The sequence below is a fragment of the Pinus tabuliformis genome, chromosome 5_1, assembly GCF_031772625.1.
Source record: "Pinus tabuliformis cultivar Carrire ecotype Pingquan chromosome 5_1, CPIR1, whole genome shotgun sequence".
Lineage (NCBI taxonomy): Eukaryota > Viridiplantae > Streptophyta > Pinopsida > Pinales > Pinaceae > Pinus > Pinus tabuliformis.
In genome coordinates, this window is record NC_142305.1 from 552,899,206 (window position 1) to 552,924,455 (window position 25,250).

Consider the following 25,250-nt stretch of genomic DNA (forward strand, 5'->3'; position numbering starts at 1 on the left):
AGTAATGTTGGAGTTTTTGTTTTGGTGACATGAAGAGCAGTGGTGATACCTTTTAAGAAGATAAGGTTTTCATTGATGAAGTGATTTGTAAAAGACATTATTGAAGAGATTGATAGGTCTCATTGAAGAAGATATTAGGAGCTATGAAGAATCATCAAACATATATTGACAAATTGAGGCTATGGGTTGGATCCCCAAAGGTTGGAGCCTCATAGAGACAAGGTTGGTGCCTTGAAAGATAAGCTTGGGGCACTATAGGATAAGAGTCCTCAAGAAACCAGCTTGGAGCCTATTCTAGAGATAGGGTTGGAGCTCTAGAGGTTGGTGCCTTAAAGTGACAAGGTTAAAGCCTTGGGAAGTCCAAGTTAGTGCTTGGAAAAATACATGTTGGAGCCTAGGAGATTGAAGATTGGTGTCTTCGTCTAGGGTAGGATCCCTACACATTATTGTATTGAATTTACGGTAAAGAAGAGATTAATAAAATTATTTATTCTTATTTTTCCTTTTTTGTTATAATTATAAGTGATCTAACTTGTAAAAATAACAATTGAAAAGAAATATTGATTCACCCCCTCTCAGTATTTCCAGCGATTCAAAGAACCCCTCCAATCTAACTTGCTAATTACTTAGTTTGTGGCTCTTCTAATAGGGTTGGAAAGAGTTAAAGAGAAGAGAATACCAAAAAAATTGAGAATTATTTTTAAAAGAACAAAAGATGATATGTATATTATGTAGATTCAATATTTTATATTTGTACATTTTTTTCCTAATGTATAATTCAAGTATGCAACATAAACATAGATGTGAAAGTAGGAAACTATGTTTAAATTGACATTAATTATTTAATGACAAAATTTTTCTAAATTTGATTATTTGCATAAAAGCTAATTGTAAAGTCAACAATCATAGTTTCTCTCATTTAATAATGTTTATTGATCTTTGTTATAAGTCTTTATGCTTCCTAATTCTTGAACAATAACTAAAAATGTTACAGTAACAAAAATTATATTTGGATTCAAATGCCAATAATCAAAGCTATGATTAAAATATATACTACAGGTGGAATATATAAGATCTAAAACTATTGTCGAATCTTCATTTTCATTTTCATCCATAATAGAACATTAGATATAATATAAAATCTAAAATCATATCCTCTAAAACTTATGTTCAATTAATGTTTTTCGCCAATGCTACAAAATTCAAACTTGTACAAGATTTTATGCAAAATATTATCTTACAATTCTTCACAAATTTGGTGAACAAACTTAGAATTGGAATAGAGTAATCAAGTAACAAACTAATACAAAACAATTTCCATGAAGTCACCAAAACCAGAATTGAATATAGATTGTGAAACCCGTGATTTATGTCAATCATTATTTTTTATTCTAGAGGTTGCTTACATCGGTAATGAAAATATTGTTATACCTCATTCACTATGTCGTCTTGCATGTTATCTCTTTAACTATCCGCCCCTAAATTATGAAAAATAGAAATAATTATTCTTTAATAAATTAAGTATATGTAATAAATGATTATTTATCTCTGAAACAAAGTATCTGGGGAATGGAAGTCATGTGAAAATGGAAGGAATAATGTAACTAAACTTACATTTTGATATTAAACCATTGAAAATGAAATGTTTTTTGTGTAGAAAATAATGTTTGGTGTCTAAAGAACTCATCAAAATGTTGATATTTAATTACAAAAGTAAATGCATTCATCCCAATGGGAATGGGAGTGGTCTCATGTGAATCATAATGTGAAAAATCTACTTGAAATGAAAAAAAAATATACATCCAGGAAATAGCTTAGGTCATGATAACACAACCAAAAAGGCTGAATAATTAAGCATGGGTAAAAAGAAAAATAAATGTTAGAAGATTTAAGAACAGTCACAATATTTGAAAGAATAGAATATGATTGTTTGACTGTAGGTTGTCTTTTGGATTTATGATTTATTGGAGAAATTTCACTAACAAAACTTGAATATAATCCTTCATCAAAAGGACTATGATCTTCATTTTGAAAAATTCATTGAATATCTCCTTCTAATGTCTCTAGCGTCCTCTTGGGAAACACCACTACCACACAATACTCAAATTACATGATTTTTCAATGGAACCAAAAACCCTAACCTTAACACAGTGGTTTCTACGCTTGGAAGTATAGGGTTTTAATAAATGCATATGAAAAAAGGTTATAATGTCAATTTTAACACATTTGACTCATAATTATTCTTTGCATAATGGAAATAACAATTATCTGGTGATATTTAAATATATTGACATAAACCTTTATCAAATTTTATAAAAGGACTTTAATAAACATAAATGAATTGGCATGCATGAGTAATGAAACGTATTAATAAATAATCAAATTTCACATATAAACATTATAATCATTGGTACACAATCCCAAAGCTATGGTTTTAACCACAAATCACATAAACAACATGATACATAAATTGAACACTTATCTTGTAAAAGTAGACTAACTGGCTACAAGCTCTCCATATTCCACCATGCCACAGACCACATGGTTCATAGATTCTCAGAACCTTTCACCCCTTAGTCGAGGTTGCAACTCCACGGGAAATTGTAACTAAAAATAATCATACATCCATAGCACATAAAATTACAAGATACCAACCAAATAATCTTGCTACTCCAGGGCTTTAAGAAACCTCTAGGGTGACTTCTAGGGTACCAACGCAATAACATGTTTTTCCAAGGCTCTAGGCCACCTCCAGTTGTAAATCGAACAACTCCCAATTGGTATTAGAACCCATACTCAAGACTCACCAATTGGTCACTCAGGGCCAAAGGCTAAATCCATCATCATCCAAATTCTAATCCTCATAATACTTATAATAACGATGGTAATCATGATCATAATCATAATGAGACATGTAGGAAAGTATGTATATATTTTCCTTTACTGCATGGCCTCTCTCATCGACGTTACACCTCGAAGCATCGTAGACCCTATGTGCTTTCATCATCCGTCTATCATCCCCAATCGTTGACCCAATGTTACAGTGGAGTCGCTTACCCCCCAAACTCTTTTTGTGGAGGGGAATCCACATCCAACCTATTTTATATTAATTTAGCATAAATACGTATGTTAGTTACATCATCTTACAATTCGATCCCTTTCACCACATAATAAAAAATAACACATAAATCGAGGTAGACTAGCCCCAAAAATATCAAATACATAAATACATAGGCACGATATCCCACAAAAGTTTCAATGGATCACCATCCTAAAATAAGTATACACATATTCACATTATAACACATGGAAATATTACATTCCTTCCCCACTTATTTTATGCATTATCCTTAGTGCCACATATATACATCTATATATAGTGCATCAATAAAAAATCTAAGAGTACCATGCCCTCATTACACCTTCTCTCTCCTAAGTGGTGTTAATAGGACCGAGTAGGGTCCATTGTACCTTTACAATTTCCATGACTCAATTTCGGAGCACCTTGACCATCTTCTCCAAGATTTTTATGGGATGTACCATGAATTCACCTTGTGGTTCCACTTGGATCATATGTCAATCAATTACATCATTAATAGTATGAATATATTTTTAGGCAAATATACATGGAATAAATTATGAACATGCATGGATACAGGTAAAGAAAGTATGTATGCAATTGAATTGATCCCGTATAGAATCTTAAATTGTCGAAAATAACGTGCCACTAATTTGGCGCAACTTACCAACATTAATGAGTTATTCATGGTCTAAATTTCCAAAATACATGATCTTTGGCAAATTTAAGGTTTTACCTAGTTTTCACCACTTGCTCTTCCATTTCTCTAAGAAATTCTAGAAAAATCATGACTTTGTCCACCAAATTGATCCAACTCATAAGAGCATGACATATCCTACCATAAAATTCTTCAAATGAACATTTTTTCAATGAAGATTAATGTGTGTTATTCTATGCAAACTATACTAGATGTAGGTAGTCCTCCCTCCCATTTTGATGGTTTATCCATGACATACATTCGTAATATTTCCTCAAACACCTATTTAAAATTCCATGTGTATCTTTTGGACTCATGGTGGTATGCATCACCGAAACTCAAACTATCACCCAACCCTTTAAATAATCCAATCCAAAAGTTAGATGTGGACTTTGAATTTCTATCTGAAATAATCTCCCTAGGCACACCATGTAGTTTGGAAATCTCTCTCATAAAAATATTAGCTATATTAACTAATTTGGGCCTCAATTTTACTATTATATAAAAGGAGTAGCCTTAGTAATCTTGTCAACCACAACCATAATCACATCATGCCCTTTAGTTGTCTTGGGTAACTTAGTAATGAAATCAATTGACATGATATCCCACTTCCACTCATGAACGGTTATGGAATGTAACAAGCCTAATGGATGCTTGTGTTCAACCTCAACTCTTTAATGCTATAAATAACTACCTATGTAATTTTCCACGTCATTCTTTAATCCCAACCAAAATACATCTTCTTGATTGTTGTAATAGTTGTTTGGTAAACTATGTGTCCTGCAAAAGGCATGCTATGGATTTCCTTTAAAATGAACTCTTTCACCTGTGACACATTTGGCACATATATACAAGCTTTATAAGAAGAAATTCATTTTCTCCAACCTCATAATCTAAATACTTTGGTCATTTCTCCTTTTGCTATAAACTATTCTTGATGGTTAAATACTACAACTTCTCTAACCATGTATATTATATCTACCTTAGAAATACTTATTGTTGAAGCATACAACAAATCCACTCTTCAGCTAAGAGAATCTACCACTTTGTTCTGTTTTTTTAATGTAGTTAATCTCAAAATCGTATTTAGGTAATAATTCAAGCAACCTGATTTGTCAATCATTGAGGTTTGGATGCTAAACAATTGCCACAACCCATAGTGATCTATTTGTAACTCAAATTTAAATCCCATCAGATAATGTATCTACATCTTAAGAGCATGAATGATATATTCCAATTAAAAATCATATGTAGCATAACTTTTCTCATTGTCTTTCAACATCTAAAACTCATAGCATACCACATGTTCATTCTGCATAAGCACTCAACCTAAGCCCTCTCATCATGCATCAATGCATACTAGAAAATCCTCATTTTGATCCACTATCTTAAGTACTAGATTTCTTGTTAAGAGAGCCTTCAAACACTAAAAATCTTCCACACACTTAGAAGTCTCATCAAATTTAACACCCTTCCTCTACAACAAAGTGATGGGATTGGAAATATTAGAAAATCCTTCAATGAATGCTTTGTAATAACCAACTAGTCCCATAAAAAGCCTAACCTCTATAACATTTTTTGGAACTGGCCATTCTTTGATGGCCTTAATATTTTTTGGGTCTACAATTATCTCATCCTATGGAATAATATGGCCGAAATATTGAATCAACTTCTGATAGAAATAATGCTTACTAATCTTAGCATACTAGTATTTTTCTCGTAGCACTTGCAAAACTAACCTTAGATGTCGATCATGATCCTCTTTTGATTTAGAATAAATATATCATCTAGAAAGACAATAACGAATTTTTCTAGATAATCTCTGAAGACACCATACATTAAACACATGAAAACAACTAGTGCATTGGTTAAATCGAATGGCACAATCACGAACTCATATTGTCCATAACGAGTTAAAAAAGATGTTTTATTTATATCTTCCTCCTATATTCACTACTAGTGATATCCTAACCTAAATTCAATCTTTTAAAATACCTTTGCTCCCCAAAGATAAGAATATAGATCATATATTCTTAGTAATGGATATTTATTGTTAATAGTGATTTTATTCAATTTCAAAAAATCCACATGTAAATGCATGGATCGATACTTTATCTTAACAAATAGGACTGGGCACCCCATGGTGATACACTAGGTCATATCTACCCCTTATTCAACTCTGTAGTGCTCATTCTGTAAGATGTCATAGATAACAGAGCAGCTCTAGGCATCAAATCAATTGAGAAATCTATATCCCTATGTAGAGGTAATCCTAGGATTTCAACAAATACATCATCATATTCTTTCAACACTGGATAATCCTCTAATTTGGCCCTTTTATCCCTATTGCTTTCATCCAAATAAATGGCCAGAACCTCAAAACTTTTCCTAAAATTCTTTATTAATTGTAGGGCTCATATCTCTCTAATAGATATGGTTCTACGGTTTCCCTAGGCTTGCCACACTATCCTTCATCATCAACTCACACTGTGTTGTAGAATGAGCCTCTCGAGTCAACAAGTGAATACATTGCTATATGTGTTAATTTGATAATGTTATTTTTAAATTTATATTGGAGGTTAATATTTTTTTATCTCTCAATTTTTTTTAATTATTTGTAATTAATATTTTAATATTATTTTTATCTGTTTTTAGATTTATTATTATTATTAAAGATCTTCACAAATAGAAAAAAGTTACTAAAAGCCAAGATTCAAAAATATGTAAATATGCAAATTTGTTTATTTAGAAAAGGAATTATCATTACAAGTTTTTCAAATAAAAGAAAAATCTCATTCAAAGTTCAAGTAATTTCCTTTTTCTTCCTAATCCAATTTTTTCAATGGTTTATAACTAGGAATTGCACCACATCATGTTGCAAAGGGAACAACATAAGGAAGATCGTATATGAATAATTATGATGGAACAATTTCAATAATAAAATTCGGATTCAACATTAAGCTGCATTTAATTTCTTTGTAAACCATCTACAAAGACATGTGGTTGCTTTGACTAGTTGTACATGTGAATTCATAACATTGGATATCCTAAATGGGACGATATCTTTGCATTCGGCAAAGGCACAATTCAATCAGCTCCCGCTATGGATACTTTTGTATGGGATGGAAGCAATTCAAGGGAGGACTTCCTTGGGGGAGTCTGCGTTGATCTCTCGGAGGTTTCAACAAGAGTTCCTCCAAACAACCTTTTGACACTTTCAAGATTTGGGTTGGAAGGTGATAGTATGCTTGCAGTTTGCATGGGAACATGGGTAGATGAAACATTCCCAGAGGCTTGGTAGTCTGATACAGGAGGTATGATGGATACGATATGAAAAGTATATTTTCCCCAAAATTATTGTATCTGAGGGTCAATGTAATTGAATCCCAAGACTTGCAGATTCCTGAAGAGATAATTTTTCCTAGCTCAAAATGAGGGTTAGCTGGGTATACAACTTTCGAGGACTAGAACTTCTAATTCTAGAACCTTGTCAAGCCCATTTTGGAATGAAGATTTCATCTTTGTAGCAGCTAAACCATTTGAGGAGCAACTTGTGTTATTGGTTGAGGATTGATCTAGTAGCGGTGGTAACAAGGATGTGGATGAATTATGCCAAACCGAAATTGCACTAAATACAATTGAAAGGAGACTAGATTAGAGTATGGTAAGCTCAAGGTGGTTCAATTGAGAAAACATAAATGGAGCACCAAATGTTAAGTATCATGGAAGAATTCATCTACGTTTGTGTTTTGGTGGGGTATACCATGTAATTAATGAGGCTACCCATTGGGAATTTTGTGAGCCAAAAACATGTTACCTATGAAAACCAAAGAAGAAAGAGGTACAAAAAACGCCTACTGTGTAGAAAAGTATGGGAAGAAATGGCTGAGAACAAGAAAAATTATTGATAGATTTAAGCGAAGCTGGAATGAGGAATACACATTGGAATTTTATGACCCGCGCACTGTTTTGACCTTAGGGGTATTTGATAGTTGGCACATCTACATGAACAACTCAGATAAGAAGTCTTCAGCGCTCAAAGATGTTCACATTGGAAAAGTGTGGATTCACATTTCAACACTGGAAAGAAATCGAGTTTATATAAATTATTATCCATTGTTGGTTCTCCAGCATTCTGGTGTGAAAAAAATGGGAGAAATTGAACTCATTGTTCATTCCATGCTAAAATGGAAAAATGAATGAAGCTCTGTTTTCTGAGTTTTGTTCTCTTACGTAATATTTAATAGCTAGATAATGAGTGGAATGAGTTTGCATTTCTTTTGTAATGTTTAATAGCCACTAGAAGATGCTCTATATGCATAGCTTGAAAGCATCTTCTTAGATACAGGTTCAAATGCAGTTATGCATGGTCTCGTTTATCAGTCTAAAAGGGGCAGGGTAACAAAGTTTTACATGTCAAAGTCATGTGGTTGTTCTAGCCTTTTTTTAAGTCGAGAATCACCATCTTGCTACATGTTCACCAACTTCTTGTTATCATGGACACATACAGAAGGGATTCCGTCGGACCGGGAGATCCTTATAAATAATGAGGCTGTGAAGGAAATCATTGGGCTCCTGGAGGATATCTCTTCTTAATAATTGAAATTTTTATTAAAAGTTATTATTCATTTGCACCACAGCATGTTGCAAAGGAAACATGTAATGAATATCATAGATGAATCATTATGATGGAAAGATTTCGATAATAAAATTCAGATTCAACATTAAGCTACATTTAATTTCTTTGTAAACAGTCTTGAAAGACATGCGGTTGCTTTGACTGATTGTACATGTGAACTTCTTTCATTTTCTTGGCTTGTATTTTTGACATGCAGTGTTTTTGGTTGGAATATGTTAAATGTGTTTATAGTTAGTCATAGGAAAGAATACACTACACAAAACGAAATTATAATTCCAAAGATTGAACTCATGACTTTTCTGTATAAGAAGAATAGGAAGAGAAAGGTAGAAAATGGGCAATTTCTCGACACATACTTCAAAATTAGTAACAAATTGCTATTAAATATCGTATTCTGGTTCTTCCTCCTCCTTTGGATAATCTCCATCATCAATGGTGCCAGTGTCCTTGGGCATGTTTCCTTTATTCCATCAGTTGTGATAGGCTCAATTCAAATACTTAGGATCCTCTCGCAACCTGAAAAACAAGGAGCAAGTGAAAGAGGCCCAGATAGAAGAAGAAGCAAGTTGCAACCATGATCAAAAGAAGAGAAATTCATGGCGGGTCGGGAATCACCAGCTTACTTCATGTTCACTAACTTGTTTCTATCATGGACATATACATGAGGGATTCCGCTAGACCACAAGATCCTTATAAAGAATGAGGTTGTGCAGGAAATCACTGGGCTTCTAGAGGATATCTCTTCTTAATACTTGAAATTTGTATTAAAAGTTATTATTCATTTTCAGCACATCATGTTGCAAAGGAAACGTGTAAGGAAGATCATAGATGAATAATTATGATGGAATGATTTTGATAATAAAATTTGGATTCAACATTAAGCTGCATTCAATTTCTTTATAAACAATCTACAAAGATATTTGGCTTCTTTGACTGGTTGTACATGTGAATATACATTCTGCTTGTGTTTGCTTGGATTCTATTCTTGACATGTAATGTTTATCGTTGGACCATGTTAAATTTTTTTACATTCAGTTGCAGGAAAGAATACACTGCAAAAAACTGAATTCTCATTCCAAACACTGGACTCATGACCCATCTTTATAAGAAGAACAAGAAGAGAAAGGCAAAACATGGGCAATTTCTCTGCACATAATTCAAAATTAGTAACAAATTTCTGTTAAATCTCATCTTCTAGTTTTTCCTACTCTGGATAATCTTCATCATCAATAGTGCCAGCATCCTTGGGTGTGTTTGCTTTATTTCATTTGCGACCAGCTAGATTTAAATACTTAGGATCCTCTCGGAACCTGAAAAACAAGGAGTAAGTGAAAGAGGACCAGATAGAAGAAGGAGAAAGTTGCAGCCACAATCAAAAGAAGAGAAATTCATGGTGGGTGAGAGTAGGTGAAGTGAGGAAGTTTTTGGTTTACCCATTAAAAGACCTCAGAAGATCATTTTCAGGATTCATGGTGTCATCCTCAAAGCGTGCTCAACAATCCTCTACAGGATATGTTTATGGATGTCACAGGGGTGTGTTAAATATAACTCGATCGCAGTCTTGTGATTCTAATGTTGATGAGTCGAATCCCGCAGAATTTAGTTATAAATATGTGAAATTTTTTCTTGAAAAAAACAATTTTTGAACGAATTAAATGCCCTTCAATAAAATTAAGGGTCTCAATGACATTTATTCATTCAGCATATTGATGGTTCAGTTGACAATAATTTTGGATCCCAAACTAGGATATTATTCTTGATTATTCACACAGTGGTTTCCTAGTGCATTTAAGCATAGATTGTGACTAGTATTAGGAACATAGTGCCATGTTATTGATACAACATGTTTATGGCACACTCGATAGTAGGTGTGTGCCTACAATCAACAAATAAGTGGTTGAAAGTGACAATTTATATACTTTAACTATTAATACATAGTGTTTTAGGTTATCTGGTTTGTTAGTATTGATATCCCCAGTAAGCTAATTTAGGTGTTTTGAGATTTCTCAGAGAAGACTTGTGTATTTTAGTTTTGGTAGGGCTTTGTTTATGGGCATTCTTTCCACTTTTTATTTCAGATTTCATTGTATAATTTTCTAGGAAAAATTTGCAAAGGTACATAGGACTAAAGAATAATTGGGATTGGTATAGAAGAGTAATTGTAGAAACTCCTCCTATGCTAATGTCTAACCCTTTGCTTTGATCACAGAGGTAACTTTTCCCTGTAAGAATGATGATGAGAAAAATAATTGTGGAGGTGGTGGATGCAAAGAACCTCATGCCAATGGATGGAGAGGGATTATTCAGTCCATTTGTGAAGCCTTCTTTTGATAGACAGTGCAAGCATACAAAGATGAAGTATAAGGATCTGAATCCTAATTGGAATGAGAAATTGGAGTTTACTGTAAGTGATCCATCAATAATGATTCATGAGGAATTGGAAATTGAGGTTTGCAATGATAAGAAAACCAGTATGAGTAGACATCGTAATTTTTTGGGAAGAGTTAAGTTGCCTGGGAAGCTCCACCAGAAAAAGCACCATAGGCTGAATCACCTCCACCTATAGAAGATAAGACTATTGAAACAGCCACGAAGCCCCCAGAAGTAGCAAAAGTGGATCACATAGCAGTAGTAACAATGCATCATTTTGAGAGACCAACCATGGCCTGGCCCTCAATCATGACTACAGAATATCTCATGAAGGATTTGGGTAGTTCTTATCTAGGCCACAATGAGCGGCTTACTTATGATTTGGTTGAGAAAATGGCATGTCTTTTTGTAAGAATTGTCAAGGCAAGAGCACTTCCATCCAGAAATTCTATAGGTAATGCTCTATTTTGAGATTTATTTTCACACTATACTGTAATAAAAACATTCAGCTATGCATAGAGAAATATTGTATACTAGGATGGTTCCTCTATTGATGATATTTAGCAATCTTTAGAAAATTAAATTCAGGTTGCAAGGAGTTTTCAAGTTAATTGTAATAGACTGTAGTTAGTGTCCAAATTAGCGATGAATTTTGATCTCCATAGGACACCAGACTAGTTACTGTAAGACAATATTTCAAATATATGAACATGGGTAAATTTTCCAAAGATGTCATGGCAGATGGAAGTTTCTAGGTTAAGGGGTTTCTCATTGTTTATTTTTCGAGAAAATAATATTCTCAGTTAATACAGTTTATGCTGAATGATTCAAACTCTTGTTCCCAAATAGTTAAATTATAGGTATTTGTTTGGCTTGATATTATTTAGAGATGCAACGTTGTTCATTATGTTGGTAAGAATTGTGGCATGGTAAGGACTCCACAGGGCTAAGAAAGCTGACTAAATTACTGTCCCTGTGCATTTGTTGCTTAGAATCTAGGCACAATGTGTGAGTTTCCATTCTCAAAAACACTCATTGAATAGTTCATAGTTTGGTAAGTTTAATTTTGGTTCTGAAATATTTGGTTTGTTACAGGGTATGCAGGTGATCCATTTGTGAAAATGAGAGTGGGAGGCGAAATTGTTCGAACACGAAAATTTCATAACACTGCATATCCTGAATGGGACCAGATCTTTTCCTTTGGCAAAGACACACTTCAATCAGCTCCCGCTATGGAGATTTATGTATGGGATGGAAGCAATTCAAGGGATGACTTCCTTGGGGGAGTCTGCTTTCATCTCTCAGAGGTTCCAAAAAGAGTTCCTCCAGATAGCCCTTTGGCACCCTCATGGTTTAGGTTGGAAGGAGATGGTAGAGTCTAAGGTGATATTATGCTTTCAGTTTGGATGGGAACACAAGCATATGAAACATTCCCAAAGGCTTGGAAGTTTGATACAGAAGGTATGATGAATACAAGATCAAAAGTATATTTGTTCCCAAAATTATGGTATGTGAGGGTCAATGTAATTGAAGCCCAAGACCTACAGATTCTGGAAAAGATAAATTTTCATGAGCTTAGAGTGAGGGTGCAGTTGGGTATACAAGTTTTGAGGACTATAACTTCTAATTATAGAACCTTGTCAAGCCCATTTTGGAAGGACGATTTGATCTTTTTTAAGTTGCAGTTGAACCATTTGAGGAACAACTTGTGTTATTGGTTGAGGATTGACCTAGTACTCGTGGTAATAAGCATGTGGACGACTTAGGCCAAACAATAATTTCACTAAAGACAATTGAAAGGAGACTAGATTACAGTATGGTAAGATCAAGGTGGCTCAATTGAGAAAAAGTAAATGGAAAACCATATGTTAACTATCGTGGAAGAATTCATCTACTCTTTTGTTTTGATGGCGGATATCATGTAATGGATGAGGCTGCCCATTTAAGCAGTGATTTAAGGCCAACTGCTAAACAATTATGGAAACCATCTATATGTGTGCTTGAATTGGGAATTTTGGGAGCCAAAAACATGTTACCTATGAAAACCAAAGGAGGAAGAGGTACAACAAATGCCTAATGTTTAGAAAAGTATGGGTAGAAATGGGTTAGAACGAGAACAATTATTGTTATATTTGACACAGGCTAGAATGAGAAATACACATGGGAAGTTTATGACCCGTGCACTGTTTTGACCTTAGGAGTCTTTGATAATTGGCACATCTACATGAACAACTGAGATAATAAGTCTTCATTGCTCAAATATTTTCACATTGGAACAGTGCATATTTACATTTCCACACTGGAAAGCAATCGAGATCATAGAAATTCTTATCCATTGTTGGTTCTCCAGCGTTTTGGTGTGAAAAAAATGGGATAAATTGAACTCGTAGTGCATTTTTCCTGCTCTTCTTTACTTGATGTTATTCAGATTTACTCTCAGCCATTGCTTCCTAAGATGCATTATTTGCATCCCTTTCACCTAAGTTAGTAGGACATGTTAAGAGACATAGTAATGGATATTGTTGGATTGTGATTAGCTCGTGTTGAGCCACCTTTGAGGCAGGAAAGTAGTGCAACATATGTTGGATACAAAGTCTAATATGTGGAGAAAGAGGAGACGTAAGGCTAACTGATCCAAAATTATGAATGTTCTCTTTGTTGTTGCATCTGTTTCCAAATGGGTTGATGATATATGTCAGTGGAGAAATGTCATTACAACAATTTTAGTGCATTTCCACTTCTGTGTCCTAGTTTGGTACCCAGAACTCATTGTACCAACAATTTTCTTCTACATTTTTCTCATTGGTGCATGGCACTATAGGTTTCAGCCTAGGATGCCACAGCACATGAATATAAGAATTTCCCATGCAGATGTCATTTATTAAGACAAACTTGATGAGGAATTTGATCCATTACAAAGCTCTGAGGCTTCTGAAATTGTTAGAACGAGATATGATCGATTAAGGATTTTGGTTGCAAGGATACAGACTGTATTGGGTGATTTTGCTACGCATGGGGGAGAGAATTCAAGCTCTTCTTACTTAGAGAGATCCTCGTTCTATTGGAATTTTCAATTCTATAAGTTTCATAATCTCATATATGTTGCGCATTGTTCATTTAACCATAGATTGTGACTAATATTAGGAACATAGTGCCATGTTATTGTTTCTGATACAATCTATAGCAGGTGTGTGCCTATAATCAACAAATAAGTGGTTAACGGTGAAAATTTATATGCTTTAACTATTAATCAAGATAATTATGCAGGAAGCATGTGACTGTTATTAATGGTTTATTTGAAAAATTACCCAGTAAAGGAAATAAACCCCAACTGCCTCCAAGCCTATGAAGCAAATCGGAACATCCTAGGAAGCAGACGCTTCTAACCATGGAAAGGAAAACCTTGTCAACACAAAAATTATACCTGAGAACGAATGATGGAGCAGAGAATCAGTCGTTGAGTGGATGTGGCATCAAGGAAGTCGCAAATAACCTGGAATCCCAAGAGGAAGAGGTCGTTGGAGACGTGACGAGCTTACTGTTAATAGATGGAGTTGCAGAGTGAAACCCTCCCATAAAAAATGTTGGGAATGAGAGACTAAAGAGAGAGGTAGGTTGACGGTTTCGAAAGACACCACAAAAAACCAATCGAGGCTCCCAAATGGGAGGAGGAGGCTCATACTGAATTGTAACTAAAAATATCTGTATTTTTCAATCTGATGGGAGAGGTTATTTGAATTACCTAACGTCGAAATCAACGTCTCACAACATAGGTGGCATGGGAGGGACTTCTTTTCAGATGGAAACACCTTACGGAGTAATTATGAAAAATAAAATTCCAGAAATCAAACATCCTAATTTTACTTTAATATTGTTTATACATTAATTGATTGTTTTCTCTACTTATTTCATTTATTTATATTTCTAGAATTTTTAGTAAATATATATTTTTTTCTTTTATACACTAAAATTATTTCCTAAATTGAAAATTAATTATTTTTATATTTTTTAAAATTTAATTTTTATTTGATAACATTACACATTGAAAGAGAGAAAAAACCCAACACAGAATAGGGTTTTTGGCTCTGCTAGGGTTCTGCGAGTTCCTGCAAACGGCGCCGACAATCCGTGAAGCAGAGTACTTCTCAGGTATCGCGTAAGTTGCTGCCGCACCCAGACCTGCAGCGCATCAGGGCTTGGGAATGGCCCATCCCCAGGGGGGGGCGTCAGTGCCCTCCCCGTCGCAGTTGGATCCTGAGCATCAAGTCGTTTTTGGCTCGGTGGACGAAGAAATTCTGAACAGGGGTAAAAAACCCCAAAATGACCTCAATGGTGATGGAAAACGCAAAGAAGGAGATAACGAACCGCAAGGAGAAGCTGGAAAGCCTGGAGAAGGTCCGAAGATTACCTCAAACACGTGCCGACCAGTAGCTAAGGTACGACCAAGGATCGAGTTGCCTGGAGACAAGGTCGATGAGAGAATAGAGTTCATGAAAGATCATGCCCTCATTGGCAAGTTCATAGGTTTTTGGCCAACTGAGAGAGCCCTATATGGATGGATAGCTGCAAAATGGAAACCCAAAGGGGATGTCACGCTGCAGCTAGGGCCGAAAGGCTTTTTCACTGCTATATTCTACTGTCTGGAGGACAAACACAGGATTCTGGTGGGAGGGCCCTATTTTTTCAACTCGGCTGGGCTATATATGCGCGACTGGATCCCCAAGTTTAACCCGGATAAAGAGGACCTAACGTGGGCTCCAGTCTGGATCAGGCTGTATTCGCTCCCGGATGAATACTGGGGGGAGGAGCTACTCAAAAAGATCGGCAATGGGGTAGGCGAATACATCAGAGTAGCAGAAGAAACCCTATCTCGTAAGTACATCTCCTATGCCCGGATTTGTGTCTTCATTCGCCTTAATGAGGCTCTCCCTGAGTCAGTTACTCTTGCCCACCGTGATGAAGAGTGGATTCAGCCCCTCGACTATGAGCATGTTCCTTTCCGATGTAGGAAATGTCATACCCTAGGCCATCTATTCAGGGATTGCCCTCAAAATATCCAAACCAGTCCTCTTGATTCCTCTGGTTCCCCTGCCCAGGATGGCTTCACCAAAGTCTTAGGCAGGAAGCGTTCGCATAAAAAGCCCTTCAATGGACACAAACCCCAGCCCAGCAAGCCGCATGGCCCAGTAACCAAGAACAGCTTCGATATTCTTGGGCAATCTTCGGAAGATCCCCCCACCAACAATGATGCCGTCCCTGATCATCCCTCCTCCTCCTCCCCTCCCCCTCCCTCCAACCCCCCTCCCAAATCCTCAGCCCCCATCACTAGCCCCATCATTCTGCAAAGGGATCGGACCAAATCAGCCGAAAATCTCAAAGATATGGATGTAGACGGCAAAAACGATATCCCCCAGAATCCAGATATTAGTAATGAAGACAGCGATCAAGTGCAAATAATGGACGAGGAGCCGGAAAGCATAGACCTACATGGCCTAGATCTCCTAGAAATAGAGGCGGCATGTAGAAGGAAAGCATATGATGCCATCCCAGAGTTTCAACTTGACAAACTTGAATTGGTCATTTCTCGCGCCTACTACCAGAACCAACTCGGGATCCAACCAGGCAGCCAATGGGATGGCACTCTACGCCATAAGGACTCGAAGAAAAGAGGCCGGAAGACAGATTTGCAAAGAACGATAGAGATTGGGAAAATCCTGGTCGACTCAGGCAGATATGCTAAGTTGACTAAGTACTTCAAGCCCTCTGTCAGCGGTTAAATATGAAGCTTGTTTCCTGGAATATAAGAGGGCTAAACAGCCCCGGAAAACTCAGGATGTTGAAAAACATGATAAAGAAGGAAAAGCCCCAAATATGCTTTCTCCAGGAGACTAAGTGTACTAGCTCTATGTTAGACAGTTTTTTTTCAAAAGCCTGGCCAGGATGTCGCTCAGTAGCGGTAGATGCTTCTGGAGCCTCGGGAGGGCTGGCTATTGCATGGAACACCCAAGCGGTCTTCCTAACAGATTTTCATGCAGCACATCATTTGATACAGGCTACCTTCCACATTCTGGGGACCAACATACATGGCAACCTGTCAAATGTCTACTTCCCGCAAGACACTGGCAGTAAGGTAGCGCTCCTTGACACAATCGAAGTCCTAAGTAACAGCAGAAAATTCCCGCTCTGGATCGCTGCAGGGGACTTCAACATGATCACCAAATCTGAAGAAAAGCTCGGAGGAAGAAGTAGAATGGAGCCTGAAGTCGATAGATTCAAAGAGTTCATACACTCGGCTTCTCTTATAGATATGTCGTTCTGCAATGGTACCTATACTTGGAGCAATCGCAGGGCAGGCAAGCACCAAATCGCCTCCAAGTTGGATCGCTTCCTCCTCTCTGACAACGCGGTTCACTTAGGGGGAGACATCTCTGCAGCCATCCTTGCTCATACTGGATCAGACCATTGGCCAATAGCTCTTCAATGGCAAAGACCAGGTAACATGACCAAAAGACCCTTCAGGTTTGAAGGTTTCTGGCTCACTCATCCTACCTTCAAGGAGTTTGTTAAGACCACTTGGGCCTCGTTCATCCCACCAGAAGGAGCGAAAATGTACCAATTTCAGAAGAAATTAATATTTCTCAAAAGCCATCTGAAAAGATGGAATAGGGAAACTTTTGGTAACATCTTCGAGGAGAAGCAAAAGCTCATGCAGGACTTGGAAACTCTTCACCAGCAGATTATCACGGAGGGGCACACGGAAGCAACGCTGGAGAGGGAACGTCGTATTCACAATCTACTGGACGAAAGAGGGAAGCAGGAAGAAATCTATTGGAAGCAAAAGTCAAGAGTTCGATGGTTGAAGGAGGGGGAGCGTAACACTAAATTCTTCCATAGAACAACAGTTCAAAGGAGAATGAACAACAATATCCCCTTCATCCAAAACCAATCAGGTGCCAAGGTAGAAACTCATGAAGGAATTGAAGCAGAGCTCCTCAATCATTTTCAACAAGTCCACCAAGAGCAGGGAGAAGACAGGCAACAAGCCATTAACAAAATTACCAGCAACATTCCAAAAATCATTACAGAGGAACAAAATGAACTCTTAATGTGCCCTATTAGCATAGAGGAGGTGGACGATGCTATGAAACAGCTCAAAGAGGGCAAAGCTCCAGGTCCAGACGGGTTCACAACTACTTTCTTCCATGCCTTCTGGGACATGTTAAAGGAGGAAGTCTGGCAGATAGTAGAAGAATCCAGAGCAACGCGTTGGCTTCTTCCCTCTCTCAACGCTACCTTCATCGCTCTCATTCCCAAGGCGGAAGAATCCATCACTCCGGATAAATTCAGACCCATTGCATTATGCAATGTCATCTATAAAGTGATCTCAAAAGTCATAGCTAATCGGCTCAAACCGCTTCTGCCGGCACTTATATCCAAGGAGCAGTCAGGCTACGTGGAGGGACGGCATATAATGGATGGTATTCTACTCTCTCACGAAATCATTCATTCTCTCAAGAACTCTAAGCAGGCAGGTATGCTTCTCAAATTAGATCTTTCAAAAGCATTTGACAAGCTAAACTGGAACTACATCCATCATATGTTAAAAGCCTTTGGTTTTTGTCCTTCTTGGATAAGATGGATCCTGAACATGATTAACTCCACTCATTTCTCCATCCTTGTCAATGGCATTCCCTCCCGTTCCTTTAATCCCTCTAGGGGCATCCGGCAAGGAGACCCCCTCTCCCCCTTTCTTTTCGTTCTGATGGCTGAAGGGCTGGGGAGGCACATTAAGCAAGCTCTTCACTCTCAGCAAATCAAGGGTATCTCGGTGCACAACTCCCCTGCCCTCTCCCATCAGCAATTCGTTGATGATACGATGTTGTTTGGCTATCCCTCAGCTCAAGAAGCCCGAAGACTCAAAAGCCTCCTCCAGGACTTCTCTCTGGCGTCTGGCATGACTATCAATTGCTCCAAATCGCAAATTTTCTTTTTTCATACTCCTCCCTCTGTCAAAGCTGCTGTCTCCCGCATTTTGGGCTTTCCTTCTGCATCCCTTCCCTCCAAGTACTTAGGAGCCCCTCTCACAGCTTCAGCTATCAAGCACTCTGCCTGGCGCACTCTATTGGAGAAAATTGAAAGCCGCCTCAACCTCTGGACTCACAGGTCGTTAAATCTGGCAAGCCGAATTGTCCTCATCAAATCGATTTTGCAAGCAATGCCTCTCTACTTGTTTTCCTCTTTAGCCGCCCCAAAATGGGTTTTAAAATGCCTCAGAAACATTCAGCGAAATTTCTTATGGAGCAGCTCGGCCACCAATCGAAAATGGGCATTGGTGAAATGGACCAAAGTTTGTATGCCCAAGGACAAAGGAGGAATTGGGCTAAGAGACCCTGAACACAGTAACGCCATCATGAATGCCAAGATCTGGTGGCAGTGGCTCACTAATCCAGACAAGCCATGGGGGACAATATGGACAGCTAAATATGCAGGCAACAGACCCCACGAAGAACTCATTAGATTCACTCCCACTGAAAAAGGATCTTTGATATGGAACGCAGCCAAGCAACACCATCACATCATCCAACAGCACAGCTTCTGGGAAATCAGGAATGGTTGTAGCGCCAGGTTCTGGACGGACGCCTGGAATCAATTGCCTAAACTCACGAACATTCTTCACCCTTCTCTGATTCCAGAGAGGCAGGAACAGCAACAGGAAAAGGTCCATCATTACTGGCAACCAGAACCTGAATTGGGCTTCAGAAAATGGAAAACAAGTGACCAAATCCTCAGCAGAGAAGATGCCAGGATGGAAACGGAGCTGGGAAGCGAGTTGCGGAAAAGAAGTATAAGACAAGATAATGGTGAGGACATACTCAGGTGGGGATACCTACCCAAAGGTACCTACACCACTGCAGAAGCCTATAAACTTCTATGTAACTTTGCAGATACCCCTGACCCTTTATGGAAGAAAGTATGGGAGCTCGGTCCCTGGCCAAAGATCTCCTACTTTCTCTGGCTGACAGGACATAAGAAGATTCTCACCTGGGACAAGCTCAGGAAAAGAAACTTCCATGGCCCTTCGATTTGTCACAATTGCTTTCAGGATGAGGAATCCCTTCAACATCTTTTGAATACCTGCCCCCTAGCCAAGCTTCTCTGGAACAGGGTCAGATTCAAATGTCAAAAACAATGCATAGAGGAGGAAGACATCATCAACTCCATAAGGCAATGGTCTAGGCACCCCTACAAAAGCTCGATTCTCAATCACTTATGGAGCATCATTCCGGGGATCGTCCTCTGGAACATTTGGAAGGAAAGAAATCAGCGCATCTTCAAAAACAAAAGATCTCCGCTAGATGTAATATGGCGCAAGATCCAGAGAAACATTCAAGAAACTATGGCGCTCCAAGGTTGGACCAAAGAAGATTTGCCGACCACGGATAGTGAGCAGAATATTCTGAGGAATTGGCAGCTGCAGATACCTCAAGACTCTTTGAAAAGTAGCATTCCTAAAAGCAACAATCAGAAAGATTGCCATTGGAACGCTCCCCCTGAAAACTCTTACAAGCTAAACTTTGACGGGGCATCCAAAGGCAACCCAGGAGCCGCAGGATTCGGAGGCATAATCAGGAATCATGAAGGCATTCCTCTGCAAATCTACTTTGGAAGTATAGGATGGGACACCAATAACTCAGCAGAGTTGGAGGGGCTCTGGCAGGGCCTTCAACTAGCCTGGAACCTCAATCTCCAACCCTTGATTGTAGAAGGGGATTCCCAAATTCTCATCAACATGGCAACCCGCATACAGAATGGCTCGCAAGCAAGGAAGATAGCTCCCAGCTGGAGACTAGAAGCAAGATTAAATGGAATAGCACACAAGCTTAGCAATGCAAGGGCCATCTCCTTCAATCATACTCGACGGGAGGGAAACAAAATTGCCGACCTTCTGGCCAACATTGGAGTTGAGACCAGCACTCCCCTGATTTCCGGAAACACAAACACCATCTCCAACAGGCAGCAGCTCCAGGAATGTGAAAGCTTAATCCGAGAGGAGGCTGCTGTCCCGGATGCGGGTGCTACGTCGCATCACATGGAAGAGCCACTTGCCACGGAGGGGAGGTCATGCGACGGACAGAGATCTTTATGGCCCCTCGCCGCCAACTCCACAGGCCGGGCATTGCAGTTCATTAGCCTTAATGAAGGTGCAGGGAACATTGAAGGGTTAGATGGCCGCATTCAATGCGGGAGAATTCCGACGGAATGTGGAAGGCAATAAGAATTGCAGAATGGGGGCAGACGCTGCTCAGTGCGATGGTGTATATGCCCAGAATTTGGAGCAGAGCGGTGTTATTGTCGATTTGGGGGAGGCTGGCAAGCTGCTGGTCCTCGCTGGTTCTTGCCTGCGCGCATTTGTGTGTTGCCTGGAGCCGAATTGGAGGAGAATTCTGCCTAAGAAGGAAGCTGCTGGAAGTATGGTGCGAGAGAGGATGTCGTGCAAAAGAGGAAGGGGTTCAAGGCGTGGCAGCTCCTCTCGCTCGCCTGCAGCAGACACTCATCACCACTGCTGCTGTTGTTACTGTCATCGACGTGTGGGAGCTTCCCCTGTTCAGGCAAGCCATTTTGTGGAGGCTGGAGGGTCCAACAATGGCGAGCCAAGGCTACCTGCGTTTGGCTCGGTTATTTTCACGTTGGGAAATTCCAGGGATAATGCGGGTATCAACGCCCACATATCCGTTCTGTTCACCAGGGTCCCTGAGGAAAATGTGGAGGGTCTGCCGAGGCCCCTTGCAGTGGAAAATCCCATGGAAAACGAGGGAGGAATTCAACAATCCCTTGCAGGGGAAATTCTATCGGAGCATGGAGGAAGGCGGCAACAGTCTCTGGCGGAAGAAATTCGGGTGGTTGACAAAGGAAAGCGTCCACTAGGTGAGGCTTCAAGCTCGGGGGGCAACTCACTGCTGGAGCCCCACCATACATCAAGCCATGCGCGTGAACCTGAATTGCCAGCCTTCATGGATGGACTACCCGAGGGACAAGGATGGGCGTGGATTCGGGAGGCTGAGCCAGAGGAAGCTGAGCCTGAGGAAGCTGCGACCGAGGAATAGGCCCATGTGGCACTCTCACGTTCTTCCAGGAAGCGTTTGGGATCGTGGACGGTTTAGTGATCTTTCCTGTTGTCTTGTGTCTTACATTGCTGGTCTCCTGTTCAATGTCGTTGGACTCTTGTCTTATGTTGTTTCTTGTTTACTTCTATGATATGGATAGCAGTTTCTCTGTTTTGGGACATAAGCGCATTCCCTGCAGAAGTCTGAGTCATATAGCCTTCGAATTCTGCCCCTGCGTGGGTTCTTCAGAAATGTTTAGGATCTTTTTGTTAGTTGATGCACTGGTCAATACTGGAAACATCACCAGGTGCAAGTGTTTTTGGAATCTGTTACAGCTGCCCATGGAGCCACAGTTGGAAATGGGCAGCCAGTTCTCTCGACTGTAAGTTTCAGCTGTACATATTAATACAAAAGTAGGTAGTGTTGCTTAGAAAAAAAAAAAAAAAAAATTTATTTTTTCCCAAAAGTAAAAATTACTAAGTTTTACAAGAGTGCAATATATGTTGGATATAGAGTCTAATATGTGGAACAGGAGAAGTAAGGCTAACTGGTTCAGAATTATGAATGTTCTCTATGGAGTTGCATCTGTTTCCAAATGGGTTGATGATATATGTCAGTGGAGGAATCCCATTACAACAATTTTAGTGCATTTCCACTTCCTTGTCCTGGTTTGGTACCCAGAACTCATTGTACCAACAATTTTCTTCTACATTTTTCTCATTGGTGCATGGCACTATAGGTTTTGGCCTAGGATGCCACCGCACATGGATACACGAATTTCCCATGTAGATGTCGTTGATCAGGACGAACTTGATGAGGAATTTGATCCATTACAGAGCTCTGAGGCTTCTGAAATTGTTAGAACGAGATATGATCAATTAAGGATATTAGCTGCGTGGATACCGACTATATTGGGTGATTTTCGTATGTATGCGTGAGAGAATCCAACATCTTCTTACTTAGAGAGATCCTCATTCTACTGGAATTTTCATTGCTATAAGTTTCATGATCTCATGTATGTTGTACATTGTTCATTTAACCATAGATTGTGACTAGTATTAGGAACATAGTGCCATGTTATTGATACAACATGTTTCTGGTACACTCGATAGCAGGTGTGTGCCTATAATCAACAAATAAGTGGTTGAAAGTGACAATTTATATACTTGAACTATTAATCAAGAGAATTTTGCAGGAACCATGTGACTGTTATTGAGGGTTTATTTGACAAATTACCTAGTAAAGGAAATAAACCCCAGCTGCCTCCAAGCCTGTGAAGCAGATAGGAAAATCCTGGGAAGTTGTCGCCTCTAACCATGGAAAGGAAAACCTTGTTAACATAGAAATTGTACCTGAGAACAAATGATGGAGCAGAGAATTATTCGCTGAGTGGATGTGGCGTTAAGGCAGTCACAAATAACCTAGAACCCCAAGAGGAAGAGGTTGTTCGAGCCGTGATGATCTTATTGTGGATAGATGGAGTTGCAGAGTGAAACCCTCCCATCACAAATCCTGGGAATGAGAGATTGAAATTATGGTTAGGTAGAACAGTTTTGAAAGACACCACAGATAGCCAATGTGAGGCTCCCAAATGAGAGGAAGAGGCTCCTATCGAATTGTAACTAAAAATACTTGTATTTTTCAATCCGATGGTAGAGGTTATTTGAATTGTCTAACATCAAAATCAATGTCTCACAACAGCACAGGTGGCATGGGAGGGACTTCTTTTCAGAGGGAAATTCCTTACGACGTAATTATGAAAAATAAAATTCTAGAAATCAAACATCTTAATTTTACTTTGATATTGTTTAGAGATTAATTGATTGTTTTCTCTACTTTTTTCATCTATTTATTTTTCTAGAATTTATAGTAAATAATTAAAAAAAAAAAAAAAACCTAAAATTATTTCGTAACTTGAAAATTAATTATTTTAATATTTCAATTAATTATTCTAATATTTTTTAAAATTTAATTTTTATTTTTTCCCAAAATTAAAAATTACTAAGTTTTACAAGAGTGTAATATATGTTGGATATAAAGTCTAATATGTGGAGCAAGAGGAGAAGTAAGGCTAACTCGTTCAGAATTAAGAATGTTCTCTCTAGAGTTACATCTATTTCCAAATGAGCTGATGATACATGTCAGTGGAGTAATGCCATTACAACAATTTTAGTGCATTTCCATTTCCTTGTCCTAGTTTGGTACTCATAACTCATTGTACCAACAGTTTTCTTCTACATTTTTCTCATTGGTGCATGGCACTATAGGTTTCGGCCTAGGATGCCACCACACATGGATACAAGAATTTCATGCAGATGTCATTGATTAGGATGAACTTGATGAGGAATTGGATCCATTACAGAGCTCTAAGGATTCTAAAATTCTGAGAACGAGATATGATGAATTAAGGATTTGGCTGCATGGATATAGACTGTATTGGGTGATTTTGCTACACATGGGGGAGAGAATTCAAGCTCTTCTTAGTTAGAGAGATTCTCCCTTTGTTGGCATTTTCATTGCTATAAATTTCATGATCTCATGTATGTTGTGCACTATTCATTTAGCCATAGATCGTGATTAATATTAGGAACATAGTGTCATGTTATTGATACAACATGTTTCCAGTACAATCGATAGTAGGTGTGTGCTTATAATCAACAGATAAGTGGTTGAGAGTGACAATTTATATACTTGAACTATTAATCAAGAGAATTATGTAGGAACCATGTGACACTTATTGAGGGTTTATTTGAAAAATTACCCAGTAAAGGAAATAAACCACAACTTCCTCCAAGCTTGTGAAGCAGATAAGAACATCCTGGGAAGAAATTGCCTCTAATCGTGGAAAGGAAAACCCCGTTAATAAAAAAATTATCGCTGACAATGAATGATGGAGAAGGATAATCAGTTGATGTGTGGATGTGGCGTCAACGCAGTCACAAATAACCTGGAATCCCAAGAGGAAGAGGTCGTTGGAGCTGTGACGAGCTTATTGTTGACAGATGGAGTTGTAGAGTGAAACTGTCCCATCACAAATGTTGGGAATGAGAGACTGAAGCGAGGGTTAGGTTGAATGGTTTCGAAAGACATGACAGACCACCAATGTGAGCCTCTCAAATGAGAGGAAGAGGCTCCTACCAAATTGTAACAAAAAAACTTGTATTTTTCAATCCAATAGGAGAGATTATTTGAATCTTCTAACATCAAAATCAATGTCTCACAAGAGCACAAGTGGCATGGGACGGACTTATTTTCCGAGGGAAACGCCTTATGTCGTAATTATGAAAAATAAAATTCTAGAAATCAAATATCTTAATTTTAGTTTGATATTATTTATAGATTAATTGATTGTTTTCTCTA

The 25,250-nt window shown here is 38.4% G+C and overlaps 1 pseudogene; it reads left to right on the plus strand.

Moving 5' to 3' along the window:
- Positions 1 to 11,052: 11,052 nt before the first annotated feature.
- LOC149165995 (FT-interacting protein 7-like) lies at positions 11,053 to 22,946 on the plus strand (annotated as a pseudogene).
- Positions 22,947 to 25,250: the final 2,304 nt, after the last annotated feature.